Genomic DNA, 19,971 nt, shown 5'->3' on the forward strand with positions numbered 1-19,971 from the left:
AGTGTGTCACTGTTAAAGCTGGAGACACGCAAAATGGTTGTAGATTCTGATGAAAATTGAGTATGTCACTGTTAAAACTGGAGACACGTAAAGTAGCTGAAGGTCCTGACGAAAAGTGCGTGTGTCACTGTTAAAGCTGGAGACACAATCAAAATGGTATGCTTGTCACTGGGGTTGGGTAGATCCAAGTGGATTTGTGTGGATTTCAATTTATTTCTCTTGAAAAAGTGAGCATGTCACTGACAGAACTGTAGACATGCAAAATGGTGTGCGTGTCACCAGTGTTCATTAGATCCAGGAGGACCCGTATTGAAGGTTGACTTTGCTTTATAATTATTCCTGACGCTGAATGAAGAGAAGCGCGTCAAGAGAGGAGGAAGGAGGCAGTGTCCAGCACCTCACAGCACGCCTCTGAAGATTAACAAGGGCATAGGCGAAGTGGGAAGCGGGCCTCCGATTGTTGCGGAGTCAAGTATCCAACAGCACGCCTCTGAGAGAATGGAGTACGCCTCGAATGACTGCCAAGAGCGCTAACCATTGGGAGAATAGGCAGCAGGCATGGCAGTAACGCCTAGAAGTTGTGGGAAATTAATAAGAGATGCCCCTGGGGAAGAGAGTCGGCAGACGCTTGCTGATGTGAGGACGAAGTTCCAACAGGTTTGCCTCAGAGAGAGTGTGAGCAGGCATGGCGGCAACGCCTACAAGGTGTGGATAAAAGCAGAGGGAAAGGATCCAGGAAAAAAGACACATACGGAAGTCAGTGAGGATGAAGACTGCGTCAGCAGTGATGCTTCTGAGGAGAGAGGCAGAGCTCGTAAAGCAGTAGTCAGTGCTCGTAGAGGAAGTAGAGGAGGAGGAATCCTCTAGTGCCAGAATCGACGTGAAATTGTGGAGCTCTTGACGCTATTAAGGAATGCAGGAAAACAGGACCTTAACCTTGTGGGCCACAAGGTAATGATTTTACTTGATGTGGTGGAAGAACACAGAAGGAAAGGAGAGCCGTCCTGCTCCCTTTTGCAGAACAGTCATCGCCAGTGTTACAAAGTGGACCGGAAACAGGTAAGTGAAAAATTCCTTTACTACGGTCTCCGATCAGCCACCGCAGGAACGTCGAGTGCAGGGCACAGCACACTAGAACTCCGCCAGTCAGGCTACACTTGTCAACATTCCAAGGTAACCTCTGGCTCAACAGAAGGACTGTACCAATAAGGTAAGGAGAGCAAGGGTGGGCGGGGAACAGGGGAAAACCAAGAACAAGGTTTCTAAAGAGTCACACAATAAAGACCTAGAAAGGGAAAAGGGATTATAACAAGTTGCTTTCTATAAACATCTCAATGTAGTCTAATACCTTTTGTTATGCTCCACACTTGTTTATGTTCCCCATCATGTCACTGTCTTGGCATCCTTGTTGTCATTTCACGTCCCTCATCACTGTATACAATAGAACTCAGTGTCACAACATAAAACATATTTTCTGGTTTGTTTGTATAAATCTTGCCACCAATATCTTTGCTGTAAAAGTGAAATGGTGGCGGTCACACCCGTAGGTGCAGATGCTATACCTTTGTGTGTGGCCACTATCAAATCATGTCTGTGGTCTGCATTGGACATCAAGCGATCACCAACACCAGGAATAGTTACAAAAGAAACATTCTGGTAATTTAAATGATAGGAATATTTAGCAGGCAAGCCTCTCGGTACAGAGGTGCAGTTTTTAAAATCGTAGATGGCAGCCGAGATATCATTGTTGATACAAGTCTTAGTGGGATTTATCACAGCTTTTTTTAATGTCGCAACTGCAGATTTAGTTTGCTTCATCAGCCAAAGAATTCCCTACGGTAAGTGGTCCCACAGGTTGATGAATCAAAGTATGTATAACATGAGTTTGTAGCAGTCTATCCTTCAGATCAGCTACCTTAACCCAAAGCAACTTGGGCTTGATAGTACTACCTTTGGATGCTTTACAATCACAAAATGTAGATTACCATTAAAAGATTGCACACAATAATAAGCATCACATACTATGAGGGGGGAACTGAGATCCACATTTCAAGTGCGAGAAGTAAAGCTTTTAGCCCAGTCAACTGCGCAGTGAAGTCTCCTAACCATGAGTGTGAGTAATTTGAGGATTTAAAAAGGCATCAAAAACACTGCCTAGAATAATGGCGCACATGACAGAATATTGCTGCTTAGAACCTAAGGTTGTGCAGATCCATCGGTATAAATGATAGACACATATTGGTCAAGAGGCTGAATTGAAGAAGGTAAAGGATAAACATGTTCATATGGCAAAAATACTTGAGTCTGCAGCAAAGGGTCATGGACAAAGTCTACATCAACGGCTGTCAAGGACGTGACCCATTGGATCCAACAATTGTGGAGGGCTTTTATATTAGGTATGCTGGGTCTCATGCCAGCGTCTACTGTAGGAACATAGGAAACAACAACAATCAATTTACCTTGAGAAAGTGCCTCTTCCTTCAGAATGGCCATCTGCATAGCAGTCAGAAAATTTTCAGTCGGAGAAAAACGCAGTTCTGCAAGTGAATACAAATGCAATTTATAAGCACTGTTTCACCTTCATTAAAGATGACATAAGTAAATCCAATTACACTATGTAGAACCCGGATGACCAAATTGGTATTATTACCATGGGTGTGTAAGTTACGTGACTCAAATAAGTCAGACTGTAAAGATCTGAGGGTGGCAATGTGTTCCGACGTCCGAGTGGAGGTGGAAACATCTGAACATATTAAAGTATGAAAGGGATTAATATGTTGGGCATAATCAGGTATGTACATTCTGCCAAAATTCAAAAATACCATAAGAGACTGCAATTTCATAAGTGTGCTAGGAAGTTGTAACTGAGCACATTTTTCTAAAAAATGAGGGGCAAGGCTCTCTCCCTCATTCATCAGTTCATAATCTAAGAAAAGAACACTGAGAAAAAGCAATAGAAGACTTTCTGAAGTTAAATTTATAACCCAGTTCCCAAACCCCAAAATAATGCAATCCACTCTCGCCAAATGGGGGTTTCATTCATCATCAGTTAGGTAAATATCATCAATAAAGGACAAAGTGTCCGGGTCTACTTCATGAAGAATCAACATTATTCGCTGCAAGAATGCCAGGGCTATTCTTATGCCCCATAAGGAGTTGGGCATGGCACATTTGAAAATGGAGGGAGCTAAATCGGACCAGTCAAGGCTCTCAAGGCCCAAATTGTGACTGAAAAAACCTTTGGAAATACCAAATGTGGTTTTATATTTTTTTACAGACGATATTATTAATCAGCGCTGTACTATGGGAATTTTATATGGCAAATGTCTGTAATCTTAGACAATGTGATACGAATGACTGGGTTTCACAACAGGAAAAAAGGATTGTTCATTTGAGAAACATATGGTTTAATAATTCCCTGGTACAAGAACAAAAGGTGGAGGCCAGTCGACTTCCGCCAAGAGAATGTCATAAGACATAGTTAAATTGTCCAAATGATTGCTTTAATAATACTTTTAATGTCACCTCCAATTTGAGTATCCCAGATATATATTCTGTCTGGAGGGGCCATGTGGGTGTCCGCAGTCTCAACTGTAATAAACGTGTCATATACCTCCTGGAACTGGTGGAGATTCCGGTGTTCTGTGGTGATCTCTGCTGCACTGTTGAGGAGAGACACTGTACAACTCCTGTTCAGGAGGAGTGTTCTCACTGTCTGTGGCATATTTGGCGGTTAATGCTGCAACTTTCTTTTTCTGAAACGAGGCTTTATAAGGAGGAAGTCTATCCTCTTTCTTTATCTTCACGTCAGGGGAGTGTTTTGGCTGCCTTTTTGGTGGCACATACTATGGTGGTCTGTGATCAGATTGCCCTCCTCTATTGTACTGATGTTCAGATGATTCCTGAAAGGAACACGGAGAACGGGTGTTAGGGATTTGAGACGTATCAGGAGTTTTAATTTTAGTGTGATCACAAAAATCCTATCACCTTTCAGAATATTCAGGGGCCAGAATACCTTCGCCCTATCTAGGTTTTTGTTGTTTAGTTGTTTCACATTGCTTTTCTGAAAACTCACAGTCTGGCCTGGTACCTTTTTCGGGACCAGGTTTACCAAGTGGTGGGACTGTTGGCCTGGTTCCCAAGGTATTGCGTCTCAAAGACTTATATACATCCGCACTCATGAGCAGCAACTCAAGTTGTCATCATATGACCAAGGATGCTGCTTCATCTTTAACATTAGAAAAAACAATTTCAGAGATGACAGGAACATTTTGAACTAGTTTTAATCCCCAAATCGAGGACAGGACCTGCCCCATGCTTATTCTGTATTTGTTTGAGGACATTTGGTAGAACCGCCATCGAGGGAGTGCATTACAAAGAGTGTAAACCATGGCCAAAATAGTCCCCCAGGTATTGCAGTCAGCAATAGTGGGAACCAGACCATTGCATAAGCATACAGTAAGAATCCTGAACTTGTCTCGGGGTCCTGTAGGGGGGAACACAGCTTCAACTTGGTCTATTTCTGGCCAATACAGAATTGTATTTCTTCGCGATTTGTGGGCTGTTTGCCTGTAACTGAATTGACAACCACATGACTGATCGTGGGCCCAGCAGGCTGTTGAGCTTGAGCTTGCAAGCCAATACTGGCTGGACCAGCTAACAACGTTCATGAAATAAACTGAGTAAGGTTTCTATATAGGACGACTAAAACATGATATAAGACATGCGTCTGAACACAGTTGAGCGCATTTAAATCCTGATACTGGGTATAAATAGCCAACATCAGCCTTTTGGCCCCCTAATTACTTAAGGGGCATATGCGAACATTACCAAGGACATGGGGAAAGCCACCATTAAACCAGGTTCGGTGTTCTGAAACTGTACGAGGAACTTCAAGAAGTGTATATGGACAATATGCAACCAGTACCTGAGGGGCGGTATCGCAGTCTGCCTCAACCCCAAAATCACAGGAGCTCAAACATTAGAGAGTCTATGCTGAAGCAAATGCTAAGTTATTGCTGGGCACCATTAACATTACTAGCCACTGCCTGAGCCATAACTAAATGAAAAATGTTTCAAATGGTAGACAAATGTGGGTATAAACCTTTAATTATTCAAACTTGGTCTATTTCTGGCCAATACAGAATTGGATTTCTTTGCGATTTGTGGGCTGTTTGCCTGTAACTAAATTGACAACCACATGACTGATCGTGGGCCCAGCAGCCTGTTGAGCTTGAGCTTGCAAGCCAATACTGGCTGGATCAGCTAACAACGTACATGAAATAAACTGAGCAAGGTTTATATATAGGACGGCTAAAACATGATATAAGGCATGCCTCAGAACACAGTTGAGAACATTTAAATCCAGATACTGGGTATAACCAGCCAACATCAGCCTTGTGTCCCCATAATTACTTAAGGGACCTATAAGAACATCACCAAGCACATGGGGAAAGCCACCATTAAACCAGGTTTGGTGTTCTCAAACTGTATGAGGAACTTCAAGAAGTGTATATGGACGATAGGCAACCAGTGCCTGAGGCGCGGTATCGCAGAGTCTGCTCAACCACAAAAATCCCAGGAGCTCCAACATTAGGGAGTCTATGCTGAAGCAAATGCTGAGTAATTGCCGGGCCCCGTTAACATTAATAGCCACTGGCTGAGCCACAACTAAATGGAAAAGGTTTCAAATGGTAGGAAAATGTGGATATAAACCTTTTATTATTCAAGCTTGAAAAACCAACAGACCTAGGTACTACCTAATTGCTGCGGAGGAGCGGTCCCCAGCTCTACAGACTTCTCCAGGGACAGGTGTAAGGGTATTGTGGACAAGCACAAACACTACTCGGGGTTCCCGCAAGTAAGCACCTGACTAAATGTTGGTCGCGCAGTGTTGCAGGGATTCTGCTCTGGAACAGAACTATGCTTGGGACCATGGAACTTCAGCATGTATAACGTCAGCATGTAGGGACTGAGCCATCCTACCACCTCAGTATGCACGAGCCTGAGTCCAAATAGCTATAGTGCCTCACTTGAACTCCTAACCATACCAGAGAGACAAGTGAATTGGCACCCCTAGAACGCAACATTCTCGACCCTCTCAGGGATCGGGGTAACAGTGCACAACCTTTCGCTCTCTCACTTGCACTTGTCCACAATAAGATAAACAAGAGACATGAAGAAAGTTTAGAATATTTGTTAAACTCTTGTGCTCTGAAATGCACTATAAAATGGAGTAACCTAACCCCCCTCCCTTGTGGGTAATCTGTATGGATTATCTGAAGACCCCGTACCTTAGCATGGCGCAAAACTTACGATGTGGACCTCAAGTCGGCTTATAGGGCCTGCACTAGAGTGTACCACCGAGCCATCTGCTCTGCTAGGGCTGCCTTCTATTCTCGGGAGATAAAAAATAGTACGAATCCCACAAAGGTTATCTTTAGGGTCTGTAAGGACCTTACAAGTAAAAAGAACGAATCTACTACTCTTGTAGCCTCCCAAGAGCATTGTGAGGATCTGGCGTCATTCTTCGTTGAAAAAGTCGAGGCCATCTATAGGTCATTCTCCCAGCTTTCCATCGAGGAGAATAACATCGTACCTAAGGCCTCTGCATCATTGCTGACTATTCCTAGTCCTACTCTAGAGGAGTTTAAAGCCTTGACAACAAAGGTCAAATCCGGCTCACCGGACGACCCCATGAGACCCATTCAATTCCAGGAACTTGCTGAGTGCTGCTACCCGGCCATGCACAGTCTTATTGAGCTGTCCTTCAACACCGGCAGCGTTCCTAGTGCATGGAAGCAGGCTACCATCATTCCTATTCTCAAAAAGCCGGCTCTTGATCCCACTAAATCGGAACATTACCGGCCTATTTCCCTGCTCCCTTGGCTAGCTAAATTAGCAGAATCACACGCTAATTGCATCCTGTCATCCCATCTGCAGGAAGCTAAGATACTGGATAACTCGCAGAACGGGTTCCGTGCGGGTCATAGTACCGAGACGGCTCTTCTAGCGGTGGTGGAGCACATCAGGAAGATGCTAGACCAGGGTCAAACGGCGGCACTGATCCTATTGGATCTCAGTGCCGCCTTTGATACGGTGTCCCACCAGATCCTCCTACACCGCCTTGAGGAGGCCGGAGTTGGAGAGAGAGCACTCGAGTGGTTTCGATCTTTCCTCACTGATCGAACCTTTAAAGTGTCCACACCCCCTTTTGTTTCTGCTCCTCGCCCGATCTCGCAGGGTGTCCCGCAGGGATCGGCCCTAAGCCCTACCTTATTTAATTTATATGTTCAACCGTTGGCGGAGGTTGCCCATAGTTTTGGTCTCACCATGGTGTCATACGCCGATGACACGCAGTTGGCGGTGGCACTTAATGGGGAGTCCAACATGGATGCCCCCACTTTCCAGTCCGCGCTAAAAGCTGTGGCGGGCTGGATGGGGAACAATTGACTCCAACTTAATGCCTCTAAAACCGAGGTTATTATTTTTGGTAGGGAAAGCGAGCTCTGGGGCGACCAATGGTGGCCATCTGAATTGGGCCCTGTTCCCACTCCAGTGGCCGAAGTCAGGAACTTGGGGGTGTGGTTGGATGATATTAGCATAAATATGGGACCCCCTCTACAAATATTTTCTAGGTCAGGGAAAGAGGGGAAAACAACATCAAAATACAAAATTTCCCTCACGACCTGTTAAAGTTTTAACCAAACACTTTTATATCTGCTTATTTTCTATACACAAGGTAACTCCAGATGTAACTATTTTTAAACTTTTTTATTTATTCATTTTTTGTCATTTCTTTAAATTCTTTGTTCATTTCATAGAGAAACAGTTTTACATAACAACATTTAAAATCTTTAGAGCAATTCATCAATAGACATCGTACAAAACAAAGAGAAAAAGAAACCTAAATATTCATTTATAGTACATGCATACACTCATTATCATACATACTACATTCATACTACAATCTGTGTTGGAGGGATCACGTGTGGTTGTGTGATCTAATACGCAAGGTCGACGCGTTTCGGTGGGTTTGTGACCACCTTCCTCAGGACCTCTTGAAAGCACAATCGTTCACTCCACAAGACATAAAGCTTTCTGTATCGATATCTGCAATAATAAATAACATTCAGTGCATAATATATATAGTTTCTACAATTGGGTTTCATATTTACATCACCTTGTGCAACTATCATAGCAATTTGAACAATTATACTTTATTTCTTTTAAAGTTTCTATGAGAAAGCCCCAAAACTGCAAAGAGGCACCTTATTTACACTACTCAGAGCAATTGAGGGTAAACGGAAAATTTCCAAAAGAAGAAAGTAGAAAAGCAAAAAAGCATAATTAAAGAAGCATAATTAAAGAGAAGCTCCAAACTTTATCACCGGTCTCTAAGTCTATATCAGATAAGCATGAAGAAAGAGGAATAATGAATGCAATCCTCACCTATGGGGATACGACAAAGTAGTCCCACTATTCTGTTCTGGTTAATCTTGGACACAAAATGTATGCCATCCACTCAACAAATACGACTCTGCGTGAGAAAAAATTATATATTTTATTGCCTGAGGTCTTGTCGTAGTTGTGATCGACTAGGAAGAGACTCTCTGCCACATTGCTAGTTATCTCCATTAGTTACATCTAATTTGTCAACTCGGTAGGAATAATGAATGCAATCCTCACCTATGGGGATACGACAAAGTAGTCCCACTATTCTGTTCTGGTTAAGCTTGGACACAAAATGTATGCCATCCACTCAAGAAATACGACTCTGCGTGAGAAAAAATTATATATTTTATTGCCTGAGGTCTTGTCGTAGTTGTGATCGACTAGGAAGAGACTCTCTACCACATTGCTAGTTATCTCCATTAGTTAAATCTAATGTGTCAACTCGGTAGTAGTCAATCATTACTCAACATGAGTCCACAAGAGATTGTAGATCTTACCTGCAAGTCAACAACTTGCTGTTCCAATTACCAAATCTCCATGGATATGAGGAGCGTCTAAAGATGGGTAGATTCACTGAAAACGATATAAATATATCTCTATTCACAAAATGAGTGTGATCCTGGATATAGTTCTACACCTATCTCCTAACATATAACTTAAGAGCAGCGTTTACTAACCTTGTTGTGTGCAATCTTTCTTTGCATGTGTTCCAAATAACAACGGGGTATATCTAAGTCGTCTTATTGTTACAGGCGTGTCTTTTTTATCTACAAATAGGAAATGAGACAACAAACTTAGTAAGCCTATCGCATGCGGTTGTGCCCGTATACAGTATGTTTCATGAACCTACAAGTTTTGACTCAATTCCAGAACCATCAAAGATGTATGTATTCTATCCCCCTGGGGGCCACCATGATACACTCTCTCCTTTAAATGATTGTTACAATTATATTTGAGGTCTCACAAAATGCCGGTAAGTTTGCTCTAAGGACACTCCTATTCTACCTAGGCGGTCCCAAAGATACCTATTCGTAACAACCAGACTTGGTATTACTCTAGGCGCCCCAAAACCTTGATAAAATTACGGCGTCTTGACCTCATGCCTAAGTATTGCGCTCACCTTCGTTAGAATAACGTGCCGCCTTGAAACGCCTCCTCAAGTGTGGATCCAACAGACGAGGCTACGGAACTGCGTCTTGCTTTTAAATAGCAAGTCGTAGCGCGCCAAATGTCAGTAATTGACATGCCCCTGATTGGCAAGTGGAGTAAGCCTAATACGCGCCATTTTTGAGTGGTGAAGAACATTATCTCGCCATTACTAAGTGGTATGCCCGTAGTTAAAACAAGTCGTAGCGCGCCAAATGTCAGTAATTGACATATCCCTGATTGACAAGTGGAGTAAGCCTAATACGCGCCATTTTTGAGTGGTGAAAAACGTTGTCGCGCCATTTCTAAGTGGTGTGCCCGAAGCTAAAGCAAGACGTAGCGCACCAAATGTCAGTAATTGACATATCCCTGATTGGCAAGTGGAGTAAGTCTAATACGCGCCATTTTTGAGTGGTGAGTAAACGTTGTCTCACCATTTCTAAGTGGTGTGTCCGTAGTTAAAGCGAACGCGCCATTGTTAAGTGGGAAACTAGTATTAATTACTCCATTACAACCCTGTGTGCAGGCGGTTGAAGGAGTGCGCCATTACTAAGTGGGTGATGTTACAAAGGCGGAATACAGCATCAATGCCCGAATGCTCAGAAGAGTTATTGTTTACGTCAAATCACGACGAACTCAGTTGTTTGATAACCTTCACACAAAGCCAAATATTGTTAGATGGAAGGCTTACATAAGATAATGTTTATACCTCATATTGATATGATGGTTGGAAATTCAAAAGGTACACAGTTATAGAAGATCTGTCAATATATCCGATTATTTGTTATAGGTGTTCCGTGGGTTGGTATATGTAACATCCCACCTTCCTGGTTACCAATTTACAAGACCTACAGTACTATTGATGTTAGTACCTAATATTTTGCGTCCTGGGCCTCATATGTTGGTATATACGGATCTATAATACAGTTAGATTTCTTAACTCATTGTGAGGAACTCGACGCTCTCTATATGTGCGGTAAATTTATCCTGTTATGTACCAAGAAATATTTTCGTTAAGACCTACTCTAACTGTGTCCAAATGAAAAATCCAAAAACATTCACGTTTCTTCCTTGTCCTTTCCATAGTTTCACCATTTTTGTGCAGGACTTTTTCCAAAATACACCATTGGAGGTCAGATTCACTATGATTCAGATCAAGACAATGTTGGCTCAGGGGTGCTGTCAGTTTACGAGTTCTTACAGCTGACTTGTGTTCGCCGAATCTAAGACGGAACTCTCTCCCTGTCTCACCAATGTATGCAAGTCCACATGGGCAAACAATATAATATATAACATTTTTACTCCTGCAGTTGGTAAATGATTTTAATGTTATATTAATATTGTTATGTCGAATGGTATCACTTGTTACAGCCGAGTCACAGGCGTGACAATTGCCACATCTGTGATTTCCACGGAGTGTATCCAAGCCTGTCAGGGTGGTTTGAGTTTCACGTAACTTACCTTTATTCCTTGTGTGGACCAGCCGGTCTCTCAGGTTCCTGTTACGTCTATAGGCTATCAATGGTCGTTCCCAAACTGTCTCATTCTCGACCTCGAGAATTCTCCAGTTTTTATTGATTACATTTTTTATCTTATAGTTTAGAGTGGAGTGATTTATCACACATGTTATTTTATCTTGTGATTTCCTATTTCCACGGTTCAGTAAGGCATCCTTGTCATAGTATTTAGCTCTTTTGAGAGCTTCGCGTACTAGACGGTGTGGATATCCTCTATCGACCAATCGTTTTTTCAGAGCTAAGCTGTGAATATTGTAGTCAGATCGAGAGGTACAATTGCGACGAATACGCAAAAATTCTCCAAAAGGGATAGAATCTTTCTGGCAATGCGGATGAAAGCTGTTGAATTCCAGAATTGTATTTTTGGCCGTTGGTTTACAAAAAAGACTCACATTTAGCATGCCTTCTTTCCCTTCAATTGCAATGTCCAGATATTCTACTCTGCTATGGCTATAGTTCGAAGTGAACTTCAGGTTACTGTCACTCGCATTAAGCCATAAGATATATTCGTCCAGTTGTGCTGTGTCACCATGCCAAATGAAAAAAATATCATCAATAAATCGTCGCCAAACAGAAACATTCTCAAAAAAAGGGGCAGCTGTATTATAAATATTCTTCCTCTCCCACTCTCCCATGTACGTATTGGCCACACTAGGGGCACAAGATGCTCCCATACTTGTGCCCTTGATCTGTTTATAGAGGGTCCCTTCAAATTCAAAATAATTGTTCAATAGAACTACCTCCAAGCATTGAACGATGAATTGATCTGGTCTGTTTTCTGGATGTCTCTGTAAGAGTGCAGTGACTGCCTGTAACGCTTGACACTGAGGAATGTTGGTGTACAACGCCTCAATGTCAAGCGTTACTAAGATGTCAATCCTCGAATCGAATGCCAGACCCTCAATCTTCCTAATCATATCTCCTGTATATCTGTGTGGTTGGATGATAAACTTTCATTCACCACCCACACGAAACGGGTAGCCGGTACCTGTTTCGGTGCTCTGCAGTGCCTCCGACCTATTTTCAAGTTTTTCGACGCAGGCACTAGACAGATTATTGTCCAAGCTATGGTCCTGGCTAGATTAGATTACGCTAGCGCTCTGCTTCTGGGTGTTAACCAGGCAGAATTAGTTCGCCTGCAGAGGGTGCAAAATGCGGCTGCCAGGATGTTGGTCGGCCTTCCGAAGTTTGTTTCTGCACGCCGTACTATTCAGGATCTTCACTGGTTGCCTGTTGGGCAAAGAATTAAATTTAAAGCTCTTTGTTTAACTTTTAAAATTCTTAAGTTTGCCTCCCCCCCTATTCTGTCACAAACAATTGGTCACTATGTCCCTTCCAGAGCCCTTCGATCCTCAGGGTCAAATGTTGCCACAGTGCCACGATTTAAAAGAGCAAGGATGGGCGGACGCTCCTTTTCGGTGATGGCGGCAGCTCTCTGGAACTCTCTGCCTGCCCCTCTTCGTTCCATCCCTGATCTGCTCTCTTTTAGGAAAGCCTTGAAGACCTTCCTATTTTCCACTGTTTAGTTCTTCCATTTGGTCTTTATTAGTTTTCGTGTTGTGTTTTTACCATTTCCTAAGCGCCGGGACGCCACTTGGCTGCGGCATCTGTGCGCTTTATAAAATAAAATAACATAACATAACATAACATACAGATGAACGCTCTGCATCTCAGCAGATGCAGTGCTCTTGTCTCAGAATCCCTACATCAATGTGTGTCCTCTCTGCTTATGTGCTCATCTATATGTTATTATAATATGTATGTGCATAAGCAACAGCTGTATTCTTGTGTTATGTGAAGGTGCTAGTGCCTGGCCAGAAAGAATAACAAGAGATATTGTTGGCTGACCTTGTTGGTGGAGCTCAGACTAAATCCCCGGAAAAGAACAGAGTGCAGAAACATATGCAGTTTCAGTGTGAAATTACAATGTGGAACAAAAGTGAGTGTGTTTATATAGTAAACGTGTGTAAAGGAAAATGAGGCCTACAACTTGCACAGGTAGGCCAACAAAGGGAAAATGACACTGGGCCATGCAGAAAACACCCAACATAGCGTTCCTTTCTAAGGTTTTTAAAATTATTTTTCCAATCTATAATGTCCCTGTAACCTTTGGTTTTTTCAGTAAATCTGTAAGATTTTTTAAATTGTATATCCTAACTATAATATCACTATAACATTTATTTTTTCTGTGAATTTCTAAGGTTTTTTATGTTTTATTTCCTAATTGTAACCTTTGAGATTCAGTGTGCGAGTGAGTGCATGAGTGTCTCAGTGGGTGTGTGAGTGAGTGTCTCACTGGGTGTGTGAGCACCCAGTGCACAGGTAGGCCAACAAAGGGAAAATGACACTGGGCCATGCAGAAAACACCCAACATAGCGTTCCTTTCTAAGGTTTTTAAAATTATTTTTCCAATCTATAATGTCCCTGTAACCTTTGTTTTTTTCAGTAAATCTGTAAGATTTTTAAAATTGTATATCCTAACTATAATATCACTATAATATTTATATTTTTCTGTGAATTTCTAAGGTTTTTTATGTTTTATTTCCTAATTGTAACCTTTGAGATTCAGTGTGCGAGTGAGTGCATGAGTGTCTCAGTGGGAGTGTGAGTGAGTGTCTCACTGGGTGTGTGAGCGGATGCATGAGTGTCTGAGTGTCTCTGTGAGAGTGTGCGCAAGTGTCTCAGTGGGTGCATGAGTGGGTCTGTCAGTTGGTGTGAGAATGTCTCAGTGGGTTTGCAAGTGTCTCCATGAGTGAGTGAGTCACTGCATGAGTGTCTCAGTGGGTCTGTGAGTAGGTGTGTGAGTCTCTGAGTGGGTCTATGAGTCAGTGCATGAGTCTCTGAGTAGGTCTGTGAGTAGGTGAGAAAGTATATGAGTGATTCTGTAAGTGCACGAGTATCTGACTGGGTCTGTCTGTGAGTGGGTGCATTAGTATATGAATGGATTTGTAAGTTACTTTGAGAGTGTCTGATTTGTCCCGTGAGTGGGTGTATGAGTGCTTGATTGGGTTATGCTAATTTTCTGATGTTTTTTCCTCACTTCTGACCTTTATTTTGCCTTGTTCTGCTTCTTGCTGATCTCTATTTTGCCTCTTTCCATTCATTGCTCACCTCTTTTTTGCCTTTTCTGCTCATTTCTGACCTTTTACTTTGCCTCTTTCTGATCGTTTCTACCTTTACTCTGCCTCTTTCTGCTTGTTTCTCACTTTTACTCTGCCTCTTTCTTCTCATTTCTCATTTTTATTTTGCCTCTTTCTGCTCATTGCTGACCTTTATTTTGCCTCTTTTGCTCGTTTCTGACCCTTATTCTGCCTCTTTCTGCCCGTTGCTGACTTTTATTCATTTTTTGCCTCTTTCTGCTTACTTTTGACCTTTATTCTGCCCCTTTCTGCTCGTTTCTAACCTTTATCTTACCTCTTTCTGCTCGTTGCTGACCTTTATTCTGCCTCTTTCTGCTTGTTTCTGACTTTATTTTGCCTCTTCCTCCTTATTCCCCTGGGAGGGTGGGAGGAGCCTCAAGGTCCCCACGGTACCAGCTGGCTCGCCACCTCCTGCCTGAGACGGCATTGCTCTTGTGTGAAGGGAGCTGCTGGAAATGCCGCTCTCTGCTTGTGAGAGCAATCTTTCGTCTCTTTCCCTGACCGCATGTCTGTGGGCTGGAAAAGAGATTAAATCTCCACTTCTAGCACTTTGACAGCTCCTGCCCGCTGGAACCGGAGTGTTTGCTCTCGCTTGGCGGGAGCTTTCAAAGTTCCCAACAAGCAAAAGCAAGCAGCTGTGTCCTGGGGGTCAGCACCCTGGGACACAGCAGGAGCTGGCCCTGTGGGGATGGCGGTCCCCAGGGCCATATATGGCTCCAGGAGGGGGGCCGCACTGCCCCCTCCTTCTCTTTGCACGTGTAGCCCCAGGAAGGTGGTTGTCCCCAGGGCCATGAATGGCCCTGGAGGTGAGCCGCCTTGCCCCCCTCCATCTTAATAAAGACAAAGAAAGCCCCAGGGAGGTGGTGGCCCCCTGTGCACGGATGGCTGTGCAACTCCTGCCAATTGTTTTAATTGCCCGGGAGGTAGTGGTCCTGGGGCTTCTAGATGCCCAAGAAGGTGGTCTGCGCGGCTACCCTCCATTATTTAAAACAAAACCTTGGGGATGTATATATATATGAATTGTTTATTTTTAAACCCTCTGCAGCAGAACATCTTGGCAACACGGAATTGGGAACAAGGATAAACACAAAAGTAAGTTCTCAGCAATTTTCAGGGGATTATATTAATGGCAAAAAACTCTGTTAGTTAATGCAGTTTCCGGAGAGATTTATGTTTTGTCTAGTCACAGTTTAGACTCCTAAAGTATCACAGAGTGTTAATGTGCCTGCTGAAAAGCACATGGTGTAACATGCAGAACAAAGATTAGAATTGTATGTTGATTTGTAAGTGGGTTACTGCTTCTGTTACTTGCAGTTCATAATTTGCAATCTTTCTAATACAGCACATTGAGTTATCAACCTGCATCAGGGACCTGTGCACAAACTACAAGATGTGCGTTTAGAACCTTATTATATTTTTTCTCAATCTGTCATTATTCTAATGTTGCTAGAGTAATTCCATTGTTTTATAATAAAGTCTTGTTAGCACTGACAACACCAACCACAATTTTACATTTTAAATCCTGACTTTGTGCTTCTCTTGACCATGTACTCTTAACAGATAATGCCTACCAGTACAGGCGATAAGAGACTCCTACGCCTTATTGTCGTATGTAACATTTCCTGTACATTGATTTATACACCTGTGTGATTTATTATCTCTATACAGCCAGTGTGTGACTTAAAGCACTCTGACATGTGCAGAGGATAATGAGCCCTACAACTTGCACAACTTGGCCAACACATGAAAAATTACACTGGGCCATGTAGAAAACCCATGAAATAGCGTCCCTTTCTACGGTTTTTTAAGTTATATTTCCTATCTATATGTGTTGGGAGGTGCTGAAGTGTTTCCGGAACATGATAAGATTGTGAAGCTTATGTAGCATCACTAGGGCCAGAAAAGGCATGGGGGTACTGAACACCAATAATGGCTGCCTGGTCCTACTTACCCAGGGGCAAGGGGCATTTTCTATGCTTAATTTGTGCTGGTAGTTGTAGGTGGTGGTTACTGACATTATTTTTTGTGAACTGAAATGTATTTCTCATTACCACACTTTGATCCAACAAGTGAGAGTTAGGCAGATAAGATAGAAAGAAAGAGGAATAGAAAGATAATAACATAGGTGACAAAGAAGGTGCAAGAATGAGCTAGACAAACAAGAGGTGCAGAGTGGTAGAAGAAAGAGACACAACGTGGAATCAATGTCAGGCAGCTTTGGTATTCTGACATTTGACATCTCCGGTGAAGTGTCCGCAATAAAATAATGGGCCCCTCAATTACTTATTAAAAAAATTTAGCATGGGCCTTTACCATGCTTCTTTTAGGTCCCTGGCTCCCTTGCAATACAAGTGAGGTGGTGGTCGAAGTCGGCAAGTTATGTATAGATATATAGATATTTATATTCTGGAATAGTTGGTATTAGTCAGGGACGCCAATTGTGTTCATTTCTGAAGTGTTTTCTTATGTTGTATGTCTGTAAAAAATACTAACTTTTTACATCCACTGACTGCTATGATAGCAGGCATTGAACTCTGCTGTGGGTAGGGCATTTGGACCCAATGGGGTACACTTTTGGCTCTTTTACTGCAGAGAGTTCTGCTCTGAAATTAAATTGTCTATTTCTCTGTCAAGCATATCAGATATTTTGGATGGATATCCTGGCATCTTGATGCATTTATTGTAGTAGTCACATTTACACTCACAGGCGTGGACTTCAGGAGGCTGGAGGAAATGAGTGGTTGTGGGTGGACTTCCAAAGAACATACTAGCGAAGCTCTCTGGCAAATAAACATGCCCAGCTACTAATCACAGGTGGGCAAAAGTGTACTCCTTAGTACACTTGGATCACAAGTGAGAAGGGTGACTGAACACCAAGCCCAGGTTGTGCTGTGGTTGAGGTCTCCTCAAATACATTGGAAAATCCTTGCATCACAGTCACTAAATAAACGCTGTCTAGTCAAAGACATATGTTTAGAAAAGGTGGTGGCTCATTCACCACCCTACATAATAGCACACAGAACGAGATTTGAACCGGGGTTTTAGTTGGATGTATCTGCCTTGGATGTGCCTGCAAATAGGGTGCCGCAAATGTGAAAGAAACCAAAAAGCCTGGAATAAAAAAATTGCAAAACCAAGGTGCTGCATTTTAATATACTCACGCATTTTGTTATTTCACGCTTCCAGCAAATTCATTTATTGGCGTTTCTGCCCAAACGTTTTAGAATATTAGCTTCATGCACAAGTGAATAAGAAACAAAACTTCGCTCCAAACTTTGGCTGAAAAGTACACTATATTTAAGAAGGAAATGTTTCCGCAAAATGAAACCACCTAGCGTCTCTGTGAACCCGGTTAAAATCACGTATCCTTTTCGGTGAGAAACCAAAGGTTCTCGTTTAATACTTGTCTGTGACTTTTGGCAACTAGGTGGTTGTGTTTGTGTATCGTCTTGACTGGGGCCGAAAGGCCTGAACAATGTTCTTTCCTAGCCCTTCAGAATGGAAGCAGAGTAAACTGCCTGTCTGCACATTTATCTGCCAAACCAATGTACACACGGCGCTTAAAAAAGTTCCCTGTATCGTAGAGCAAGTTTACATCGTCAACTTTTTCGTTAACAGCGTGATAGAAAAATCATTGCAAAATTGCAACGGTCTGCCCACAAGTACGTTTCATCATCGGATCTGTTAAGACGGAAACGCATGTCTCTGACCAGCAGAGTGTTGTGTAACTAGTATTTGCATTCAGAATGGCTTAGGTCATGGCATTCTGAATGACGTGGAGCGGGGGTGGGGTTGTGGGGAGGTTGGAATGTACAGGCGGGCAAACTCACCGATTGCGTGGTAATAAGGAGCCCGCACACAAAATGTTCCAGAGGGTTTGGATTTGTGATTTACAGGCATATGTATGAATGGAATTTTTAGTTGCAAACGCTGCGAATCGCAAAAAAGCAGCGTTTGCAACAAAAAATCGGAAAACGTGATGTATGAGGAAGATCGCATTGCAAAATTAAGGAATCGCAAAATATGCGATTCCGTATCTTTGCGTAAGCATTTAAGGAATCGCAAAATGCGCTTCCTTAAATGCTATGCAAGAAGCACTCAAGTTTTGTGATTTCTCCTTAAGAAATCGCAAATTACCACCAACTTCAAGTTGGTGGTAATTTGCGATTTCTTTCGCAAAACCACTTTTTGGCATTTGTGAAGATGCCATGTGACGCACATACATGCCTTCATTTCAGGGGTGCATCAGGGTGTCCTTATGACAACCTAGCGCCCTTGCGATTATTCTCAATTTGCGATTCTCAAATTGCGAATCGCAAATTGAGAATGACTTCTCATTCATTCCTATGGGCCTCCTGGCCCATAGAAATGAATGGGAAAGTATTCCTTCATTGCGATTTCGCAATTTGCTAATCGCAATTAATGAATACTAAGAAATCACCCAAAAATTGTGATTTTTTACATACATCCCTTTTTTCAATTCTCAAATAGCGTTTATCAAAATAAGAGAATTTGAGAATCGCAAACAGGGATTTTCATACATATGCCCCTCACTCCTACGTGGAAGAAGTGGATGCTGCAATGGCAGCTCGAGTACACAATGTGGATGGATGTATCGTAGAACCTAAGAGAGCAGTGTCACGCAAAGACTCTGCAAGGCCTGGTGCACACTTGACAGTCAAAAAATCTTTGTTGGCGGGATTAAAGAAGTTACAGAAGAATATCATTTAAGAGACTACTTCGAAGAGTACGGAAAAATCGAAACAATTGACGTAATGGAAGATCGCCAGAGCACGAAGAAAAGAGGTTTTGCATTTGTAACATTCGATGACCATGATACAGTCGTTAAAATTGTTGTTCAGAAATACCATACAATCAATGGGCATAACTGTGAAGTTAAGAAGGCACTTTCCAAGCAAGAAATGCAGACGGCTGGTTCGCAAAGAGGTTGTGGTGGTTCAAGCAGTTTTGGTGGTGGCCGAGAAAGCAGCTTCGGCAATGGTGGTGGCGGCGGCAACTTCGGTGGTCGTGGAGGGGGAAACTTCAGCAGTAGGGGCCCAGGAGGCTTCGGTGGTGGAAGCCGTAGGTACGGTGGCGGAGATGGATACAACGGCTATGGCAAGGTGGTGGAAACTATGGAGGTGGCTCTGGCTATGGTGGTGGAAAAAGTGGCGGTTATGGTGATAGTCGTGGTGGTTATGGGAGCCAAGGTGGTGGAGGATATTGTGGTGGTAGCGGAGGCTACGATAACTACAATGAAGGAGGAAACTTTGGTGGTGGTGGAGGCGGTGGCTATGGTGGCAGTGGTGGCTACAACGATTTTGGAAATGATGGTGGCCAATAGCAATCCAACTATGGGCAGGTGAAGGGAGGAAGTGGATTTGGAGGTGGATGAAGTTCTGTCGACAGTCCCTATGGTGATGGTGGTGGAGGTGGTGGCTACGGAGCCGGTGGTGGAACTGGTGGTGGAATTATTATTATTATTATTATTATATTTAATTTTATACAGCGCGCAGCTACCCGGAGGTCTCCCGGCGCTAAACAAAAGACGGTCTCTAGAAGGCATAGAGGGTCTAAAGGTTAAATAACCAGAAGCGGCGGATATGGTGGCAGAAGGTTTTTAAAGGAATTTGCCATAAGGCTACAGTTCTTAGCAGGAGAGTGAGGAGTTGTCAGGAAAGCTGCAGGTTACTATAAGACAGTCGTCCATGTGC

The 19,971-nt window shown here is 42.8% G+C and overlaps 1 pseudogene; it reads left to right on the forward strand.

The window, feature by feature from the left end:
* The first annotated feature begins 954 nt into the window (after positions 1–954).
* Positions 955–19,652, forward strand: LOC144828212 (uncharacterized; annotated as a pseudogene).
* Positions 19,653–19,971: the final 319 nt, after the last annotated feature.

This window comes from Lissotriton helveticus, chromosome 4_1 (genome assembly GCF_964261635.1).
Source record: "Lissotriton helveticus chromosome 4_1, aLisHel1.1, whole genome shotgun sequence".
Taxonomy (NCBI): domain Eukaryota; kingdom Metazoa; phylum Chordata; class Amphibia; order Caudata; family Salamandridae; genus Lissotriton; species Lissotriton helveticus.